Below are 8262 nucleotides of genomic sequence, written 5' to 3' on the forward strand. Positions count from 1 at the left end.
CTTGGCTGTCATTTAGAAATTTCGGTGCGATCAAGGGCAAAGCTATGAGCAGAATGGAGAAGCAGCGCGCAGGCTGATAGATTAATCGCGAGCACAAAGAGCCGCTGAACAAAATCCATTACCGCGGCCTCGCTCGGACCACGATTCGCCTCGCAAGAATGCGCCGCCGGCGCGGCGTCGAGAGGGTTGGCTGTCGGCGTTGGCTTCCGTCGTCGGGATGAATCGCGCGAGCGTGGGTCAAAACCCTTTCGACGAGCCACCCTTTTAAGCTGCCATCCGCGCGGGCAGCCGGCCGCGTACACATGTGTACACGTTGAGAGAGAGAGAGAGAGAAGAGAGAAGAGAGACGTACGTGTATACAATACAACGCTCGTGCTCGCGCACGGAGAAAGGGAGATGACCAGCCGACGACAGCAATTTTCGTCAAGGGCCGGCGGATAGATCTCGAGAGGGAGGTCTTGCGGGACCTTCGGTTAATCCGGCCGGAAGTCGTAAAAAGCGGCATGGCGGACAGCGCGAGCCAATTGAGCCCGGTGTGTGTACTACTCGCGTAAAAAGTGCTCACTTGACGCTCGAGGACCATTCATTAACTGCGTTCCGTAGGACATGAGTCGCGACGAAAATTCGCGACTCGTTGAACGGACAAGGAGGGGCAAGAGGTTGGCGCGAAATATAATTGAGGATGAAGGACTGAATGTTTGAGAATCTCCCGCTGAATCCCCGAGACTCGTTAGGGACGCGTGCACAGAAGGAACGTTTGGTTGGATTGACCAAATCTCTCGTGAAATATGAACGAACCAGAAAATTCCGGTTAAACTTGTCCGGAATCCTGCTTCAGATAACCAGAAATCTCGTTAACTTGAACGAAATTTTGGTAACTTCGGCTGGAATTTCTGGTTCGTTCAAATTTCAACTGAAATTTGATTAATTGAACCAAACGTTTAATTTTTCGTTCAAAAAATCTCACCTCAGACTCTCAGATTTGACAATTTTCGAAAATTGCTCTCTTTTACACAGGGTCAAATTATTTCAGGTTTATCTACAAAATTATAGTGTTGTACATTTTTTTTTAAATTCTCACCGTAAAAAGGAAGAGTTTAATTATTTCTTTCTGTTGTGTTGCGTCTCTCTTGATTGATACTGGAATTCTTTAAAATTATATCTTCAACTATACTCTCACATTTCATGCTATTAAGTATCGCGGTCGATACTCGTTGCTGCTTGCGCAGTGAGAAGTGTTGAACACTTCGAGGTAATAGAAGTCCGACGCCTTACGGGATGCTTGTAAGTAGTAATAAGCCGGTCACTGACGAGTTATTCGCGTAAGCAGTAGCAAAAGTTCGACACTCGTGAGACACGGGAAAGGTTTGAAAAATTCGCAGATTGTCGTTTCTTAATTAATTCCCGTAAATCTCGCGATACGTCAATTCACGAGACGAGGCGAAGTAATAAGTTTGAAAATTCGCTCGCAAAAGAACGTTCGCGCTCTTCGACATGAGATTGCCGCCTTGACATGCGTTGAGGCGAACGCGCGGCCGTTCTAACTTCTCCTCTCTTTTTTATCTATCGATTTTGCACGTCGTAAGCGTATTTCATCGCGCCCCCCGTCAGTGCTATTTGCGATTCACATGTAAATCTCACATTAAATCCGCGGGCGCACGAGCGCACGTCTAATCAAGGCAAATCCGGGCAGAATTGAATATTTCGTAATCAATGTTTTTGCATTTCGCCGATCGCGGCCGGCGCGCCGTGTCCAATTTTCGGCCGATGAATTATTTATAATGTCCTACCCGTTTCTCGTCGTTATAAATATCCAATTAAGCGATTAATGGAACAGCGGACGGTCGAGCGGTCGCAGCGCGCACCGGATAATCACACTTTTATCCGATTACCGCCCGAACTACGATCTCTCGCGTCAGTATGAACGATTCGGCGGGTTAAAATGCGGCCGCGATCCCTAAGTCTCCGCGGGGTAATCTAAACCGACGAATTAGCGCTGCAATCAGGTCTAATCGCATAATCGCGATTTAGCCCGTCCGCGGCACGCGCGCGATACATTAACTAGATAATTGCCAAGTTTAAGTGCCAAGCGGCGCGGCGATAGGCTAAAACGTTATTTCTGGAGAACGAAGCGAACTTTCAAGAGGCAGAAGAATTTCAGTAAAGATACAAGAGTTAAGTGCGCGATCGGAATCTAGAGAGGTGCGATCTAGTTTAGCGTCTATAATTGGCGCCGACTTTGCGCCGCGATTTCGCGAGTCTCGCCGCGAGGCAGCAAAAAGTCGAGAGGAAAGTCCCGATTCTGGCCGTTGCGTCTCGATTGGTCTCATTTATTTCCTCCATTATTCCGGCTAAATAGTTCTTCCCGACGATATTAATATTCATAAATCTCTCACGTACGTGTACACAGCGACGAAAAGATAAAAAGGATCCGCGCGCAAGTGGCGAGAGAGGGAGAGAGAGAGAGGAAGGAAGAAGCTCGTTCGCTTTCGCATGCGAAATTCGACGTAAATGCGAGAGAACGAAAAAAGGAGAATGAAGAGATAAAGAGTGAGATCGGCAGATTTTACACGGTAGACGCGGAAAACGTGCGCAAGATATTTGCAGAGCCCCGGCGCGAATTTCGGAATACGAAGATCGGAGGGTTTTATAACCCATGCGCGAGCATTATTTCTGGGCTCTACTGCACACCGGAGAGAAGGGCGGAAGAGTCCGAGACTGAGAAAGAGTGGAGGGTGAGTAAAGCGGGGTGGAAGGAGAGAGAAAGAGAGAGAAGAGAGAGGGAGAGAAAAAAAGGCCGATATCGAGCGCCGTGGAATTTCACGAACGAGCGATCGCAGCTGACGTGAGAAGTGCCGAGGAACTATGCGGAAGGGAAATTCCATGAGAGTAGACAGGGGGTTGGGTCCGGGTGGAGGGTTGAAAAGGGCCGGGAATATGTTGGGCGCGGCGGCGGTGGCGGCGGTAGCGGCGTTGGAAGAGAAAATAAGTGAGCGCCTCCGACGCGGCTTTTATTGCAAAATTCATGCGAAGCGAGGCTCGTGCAAAGTGCGCGCGCGAGAGAGGTTCGCGAGCACGCAATCGCGTATCTAAAAATCCATACGCGTGTTGTGCGTGCTTAATCCGCGGGGAGAGGATCTTCCTTCTCTTCCTCGCTCTCTCTCTTTCTCTCTCTCTCTGTGTCTTTCCCTCTTCCTCTCGAGTGTAACGAGACGGAAAAATTACGCAATCGGCGATATCGGCCCGCCGTTTAACCCCTTTGTGATCATTGGAGCGCGTATGTGATGTCGAATGCTCTTCGAGAACTGACGTTAATAAAAATTAGCGTGCAAAATGTACAATGTCGCGCATGGATATCTTTGTGAGTGTCAATGTCACCGCCGTATCGATTGTTAATTCGTAGGTATTTCATAGCGAGATATCAAAGCAATAGCTCGGTCTGTTCGGTCGCAAGATAGTTTGTACACTTTTTTATTGGGTGAAGTTGCATCTCCAGCTATCACAATTGCGAGCCATTGTTGACGCGCATTCAACGCACTGTAACGTTATTTTTACGAAATACAGAAAAGTTAAAAACATTACTTTAAAATAACATATTCTTTTATTTTAAAATATATAAATTCTTTTTAGTTCTGCAGGAATGATCCAATCTACAAAATTATGATTTTTTAGTTTTTATATTTTTTTTACCAGTTCATATGTTTCTCTATACAAAGCAAAAAAGAGTCTTACGAGCGTCGCGTTTTAATTAAAAACAAAAATAATTTTTATTTCCTACTAGTTGCACTATTTTTTTATTAGAGATGTCTTTTTCCCCATTTTTTAAAGGTTAAGCTTGTTATCCTTAAAGAGAAGAAAATTGGCTACAATAATTACGGCTAATTGTGACTACTTGGGGTGCTGTAACTTCGTCATTTAATAAAAAGTGTGCGATGATAAAAACAAGTATGTCAGCAAAGTCATTTTGTAACAAATATAAAATTCTAACGAGCCTCTGGATGTACCCGTGTAACTTTGACGGGCATATTGACCCGTGGGAGCTCCCGAATGCAGCAAAAATGTGTCGCAATGCATATAGGCGCCCCCTGCTAGCAGCTAAATATCACGTCGAAAAACTTATGGAAGATTGATGGCACAACAACGCGCGAAAAATCTCTCCGCTTCGCGGAAAACAATATTTTAAGCCACTTCTGTACGACATCGTGCGATATATCGTGGGAGCAAGAAGTATTTTGAGAAGTTGGAGGCAGAATGGCGCCAGCCGCCTCTGTAACGAGATTAAATATTCAGCTGTTCCGCCGACTTTGAGAGGTCGTTAAAGTAACTTGGAGCATCGGCGAACGATAACATTTGACAGTTGTTCCATAAACGTTTGACTCGGCATTCGACGAAAGTAATTACCTGGACCAAGTTAAACGGGGTTGTGTCTCAAAATACTAACGTAGAGAGAGAGAGAGAGAGAGAAAAAGAGAAAGGAGGAGAAAAGGGAGGGAGGGGGAGAGAGAGAGAGAGAGTTGTGAATCTAATATTATATTTAAATTGTGCGCGCACTGTGTCTTTCTCTCCCTCTCTTTCTGTTTCTCTCTTCGATCATATTATTCGTTTTACAAAACCATTCTTGCACGAAGTGTTCCCGTATGCGAACGCTAAAGTATCTATAAATAGGAGAAAGAAGGAACTTAATGTAAATCAAAGTTAGGATCAATCAGCCACTGCAAGGCCCGCGATTTTCGCAAATCCGAGCGCTCGAGAATTGGAAGTAAATATTTCAGCAGGCAAACCGATTTGCCCGCTACAAATTATTTAGCAGCAGCGCGCGAATCAAGCCAGCGGCTCGTCTACGGGGAATAATCGGTGAGCATGCAGCCGTACGTAGATAATTCCATAGGAGGATTAACGTGGCGTACGCGATGCGATGCACCGGTGCGTAGTGCACGCGCATTCCGCCCCCTTAGATTTCAATTCCGACGCACGATTGGCGTAACTCCTGTAATAATCGGATGTTCACGGGCGACGCCGTCGATCAAAGGTGACAGGGCGCGCCTTTCCTCTCTTTGCACAGTGAAGCACAGCGAGATTGTGACGATTTTGACGGGAAAGCGCAGAAAGAGTTCACATAATTTCATCGAAATGAGACTTGTGTAATTACAAGGTGTAATTACACGTAACCCGACGATTTCACTTTTCCTTGCAGAAACAGGCAATTATTCGGATTACGTCGTCGAAAGATAAAGCGAGTAAGACGCCGAATAGCACGCCGAGCAGAGCGTCGTTTCAACGATCAGTTTTTAATCGCAACGCGCTCCAACTCCATCGTTTCCAACGACGGGGTGAGTCGCAAGATGCGGGCCGACGATCTCTGCTCCGCAAGAATTTGCCAGCCCCGACGCGGCGCTCGATTTCTTTCTCTTCCTCGCGCGGCGCGCGCTCGATGAAGCGGCATCCCCTTCCGCCCGCGTAATAATTCAACGAGCGCGGGCACGGTCGTTGCATTACGAGGGTGTCGATCAAAGGCAGATATTTCGAGACGACTGAGCATTTGTCCGAATATGCACGAGGGTGCCATCGCAAATTAATTCGCGGGATGACGGCGTCGTTTCGCGAAAACAATTTACGCATCGCGTCGCGAATGTTTCAAGTTGAGTGATTTTCTCCCTCTCTCTCTCTCTCTCTCTCTTTCTCTGGGAACGCTTTGCTATTTCAACGACGAGTCCGTGAGCCAGAAAGGCAATACATTTTCGTTGTTCGCCTGATTTCTTTCATTTCCTTTTTTATATTTTTTACCAACTTCCTGTCGACGCTTTTCCGAATAAATACTCCAGTTCCAAAAGTTCGATCGGCGCTAAGTACGGTTACACCTCAATGCCGACGGAAAGAGGTCGTCTCTCTCTCTTTCTCTCTCTCCCTCTCTCTCTCTCTCTCTCATTCGCGGCCCTCTCCGCCCATCCTCCCGTCAATTTCCGTCACAATACGCTGTAGCGAACTTTTGATTGCGGCGGTCATGAAAAGGGGAGCTGAAGCCGAGCGAAGAAAGGTTGAAGGAACTCGCGAGCGTCGGCGACGAGACGGCGCACAGATGAGGCGGCAACAAAAAAAAGGAAGAAAAAAGTGGTCGCACAAGTGGTCCTCAACGAATCAAAAGTCCCCTCGTGCCCTTTCAACCCCCACATATATACTTGTCACGGGTTTGTACGCACGATATACGGTACAGCAATGTTCAAAAGTGCATTTCTTCTGCATGAGATGATTTTTTTTCTACCACGGGGTGAGGATCGCTGGATTATGCGAAAAATTAAGAAAATGTCGCGAACGCTCGCAAAGACTTTGCGGATCGCCATAATTGGAGAGAGTCGAAGGATCGTTCTAAAAGATTACCGACGCGTTCGGAAATGAGAATTTATCGGATGTGCGCTTGGACTTGTCGAGTACGACTCGTTTGGCTCGCGCACGTCCTTCTTCATTTATTATGTGATTAAATACGTCACTTGCGGGAAACGACAAGAACGTAAACGTAAGACACGTTTTAACCCCGATATCAGTGAGCCCTCCTTCGCGCGCAGTATCGATTCAGCCACGTTTCCGCTGCATTGCATTCCTATTCAAAGGCAGATATCTGATGACGTCATCGTGCCTGCGATCTACAAACCACGGCACGCCGAGTGTATCCGGCCCGAAGTAGATTGCACGGCTTCTATCCGATACGCGCGGACCGTTCATCTTGCAAATGGTGTCAAAATCTCACTAAAATCGAGGCGCTGTGTGTTTGTGTGTATATATACGCGTGTAATTTATGTAAAAAAAATTGCTCAAAACCACACGAGAGTCGCGTTCGCATTTGTCCTTTGTGCGACTTACACGTCGTATTCCGCGCGATAAATTATTCTGTCGCGAATCCGAGTCAAAATTTTGCATGAACCCTGCAAATTGCATCCAACTTAAAAGATTAATAAAACTCCAGGTATAATGTTAGCCTAAAATTCGACTAGGGTATCTCTTTACTCTCGTTCTAAATTCGTCAAACGGCCGTTAAAAGCGGAAACCTTCTGTATAATGAATGATCTGACATACTTTGAAAATGTATGATGTGTCGCTATCCTGATATTCTGCGGCCTCCGTCCTGGCTCCTCCAGAATCCTGGCTGCCTTCGTCGTGACACTGACACTGATACTGACACTCGCGTAGATAATGTTCAATCGAAGATACACGTGTTAAATAACGCGACGTCGACAAGAGTCTGATTGAGTTTTTTAAAAAGTCCAACGAAACATTTTAATCACTCGACTCGAGAATGATAAGTATCGTATCGATACATGATAGTCCATGATGTACGTGTCGCTCGTCGGCTCGAGGCGTACTGAGCACTCGTGAAAGCGCGCGACGCACATAAAGGTATGTCTGACCTTTTTGAAAGTTCCGACTGTTTGATTGTTGTGATCATTCGGTGTCCCGTCACAGGCGCCTATTGTTTACGACTGATGGGCCGGGATATGTCTACACTTTTTGCCCATTGTTTTGATATTTTCAGGCGCGTCGCCTGATTTTCCGTTACCTTGTGTTACACCACATTCGTACAAAAGGTTTCGTCGGCTCTTTGAAATATTGAATCAGATTGTCGTTAGCGACGACACGTTAATTGATATATGTTTCTCCGGACGAATCATCGTATCTGCGCAAGTGTCAGTGCCACAAGCTAGTGCCCGGATTGCCATGACGAAGCAGCCAGAACCAGGATACTGCATCGGAAAGCTAGGACGGAGGATGCAGGATGCCAGAGCACAAGCAGGAATATAGCATCATATATTTGGAGATGTATCAAATGGCACGCGGTAACGCCGTATGGCACCAATAAATAATAGATATGTATTTCATGTGTATACACTCCCATCATCAATGAGAAAAGTAAATAATGAAGAAATAAAATTAGTTGTTTGTCATTATACACTTTGTCATTTATACAGTTATTATACATTGAGATAATTAAATATGAAATAATTCTGAAATATCTCTTGTAGGGATGATATGGAGAAAATGGCATTAAGTAATGATTCATTGCATCAGAGTAGTACAATAAGCTTATATATGGAAAAAAAAGATTTACTAATATATGGGCAACTAAAAATATTAACTGTAGGAGCAAATTTTCTTACTTTTATAGCAAAGTCATTTAATTGTGATAGCTAAAAGATTTGCTAATATATATATTAGCTAATACATATTAATATATATATATATATATATATATATATATATATATATATATAT

At 45.3% G+C, this 8262-nt stretch overlaps 1 protein-coding gene and 1 long non-coding RNA gene across 6 annotated transcripts in view; one reads left to right on the top strand and one right to left on the bottom strand.

The window, feature by feature from the left end:
• Positions 1-8262, top strand: part of LOC116850580 — a 298594-nt gene that overhangs the window by 194248 nt on the left and 96084 nt on the right. The gene's annotated exons all lie outside the window — the stretch shown is intronic.
• LOC116850569 (alpha-mannosidase 2) overlaps positions 1-8262 on the bottom strand; it is a 181057-nt gene that overhangs the window by 71805 nt on the left and 100990 nt on the right. The window contains exon 1 of one of the 5 annotated variants that reach the window (XM_032829009.1): positions 7069-8032. The exons of the other annotated variants lie outside the window; for them this stretch is intronic. The gene's annotated coding sequence lies outside the window, so the exon portion shown is untranslated. Of the gene's footprint in view, positions 1-7068; positions 8033-8262 lie in introns of those variants that run through there. 5 annotated transcript variants of the gene reach the window in all.

The sequence above is a fragment of the Odontomachus brunneus genome, unplaced genomic scaffold, assembly GCF_010583005.1.
Source record: "Odontomachus brunneus isolate Ranch 3 - 2012 unplaced genomic scaffold, Obru_v1 Obru_scaffold_149, whole genome shotgun sequence".
Classification (NCBI taxonomy): Eukaryota; Metazoa; Arthropoda; class Insecta; order Hymenoptera; family Formicidae; genus Odontomachus; species Odontomachus brunneus.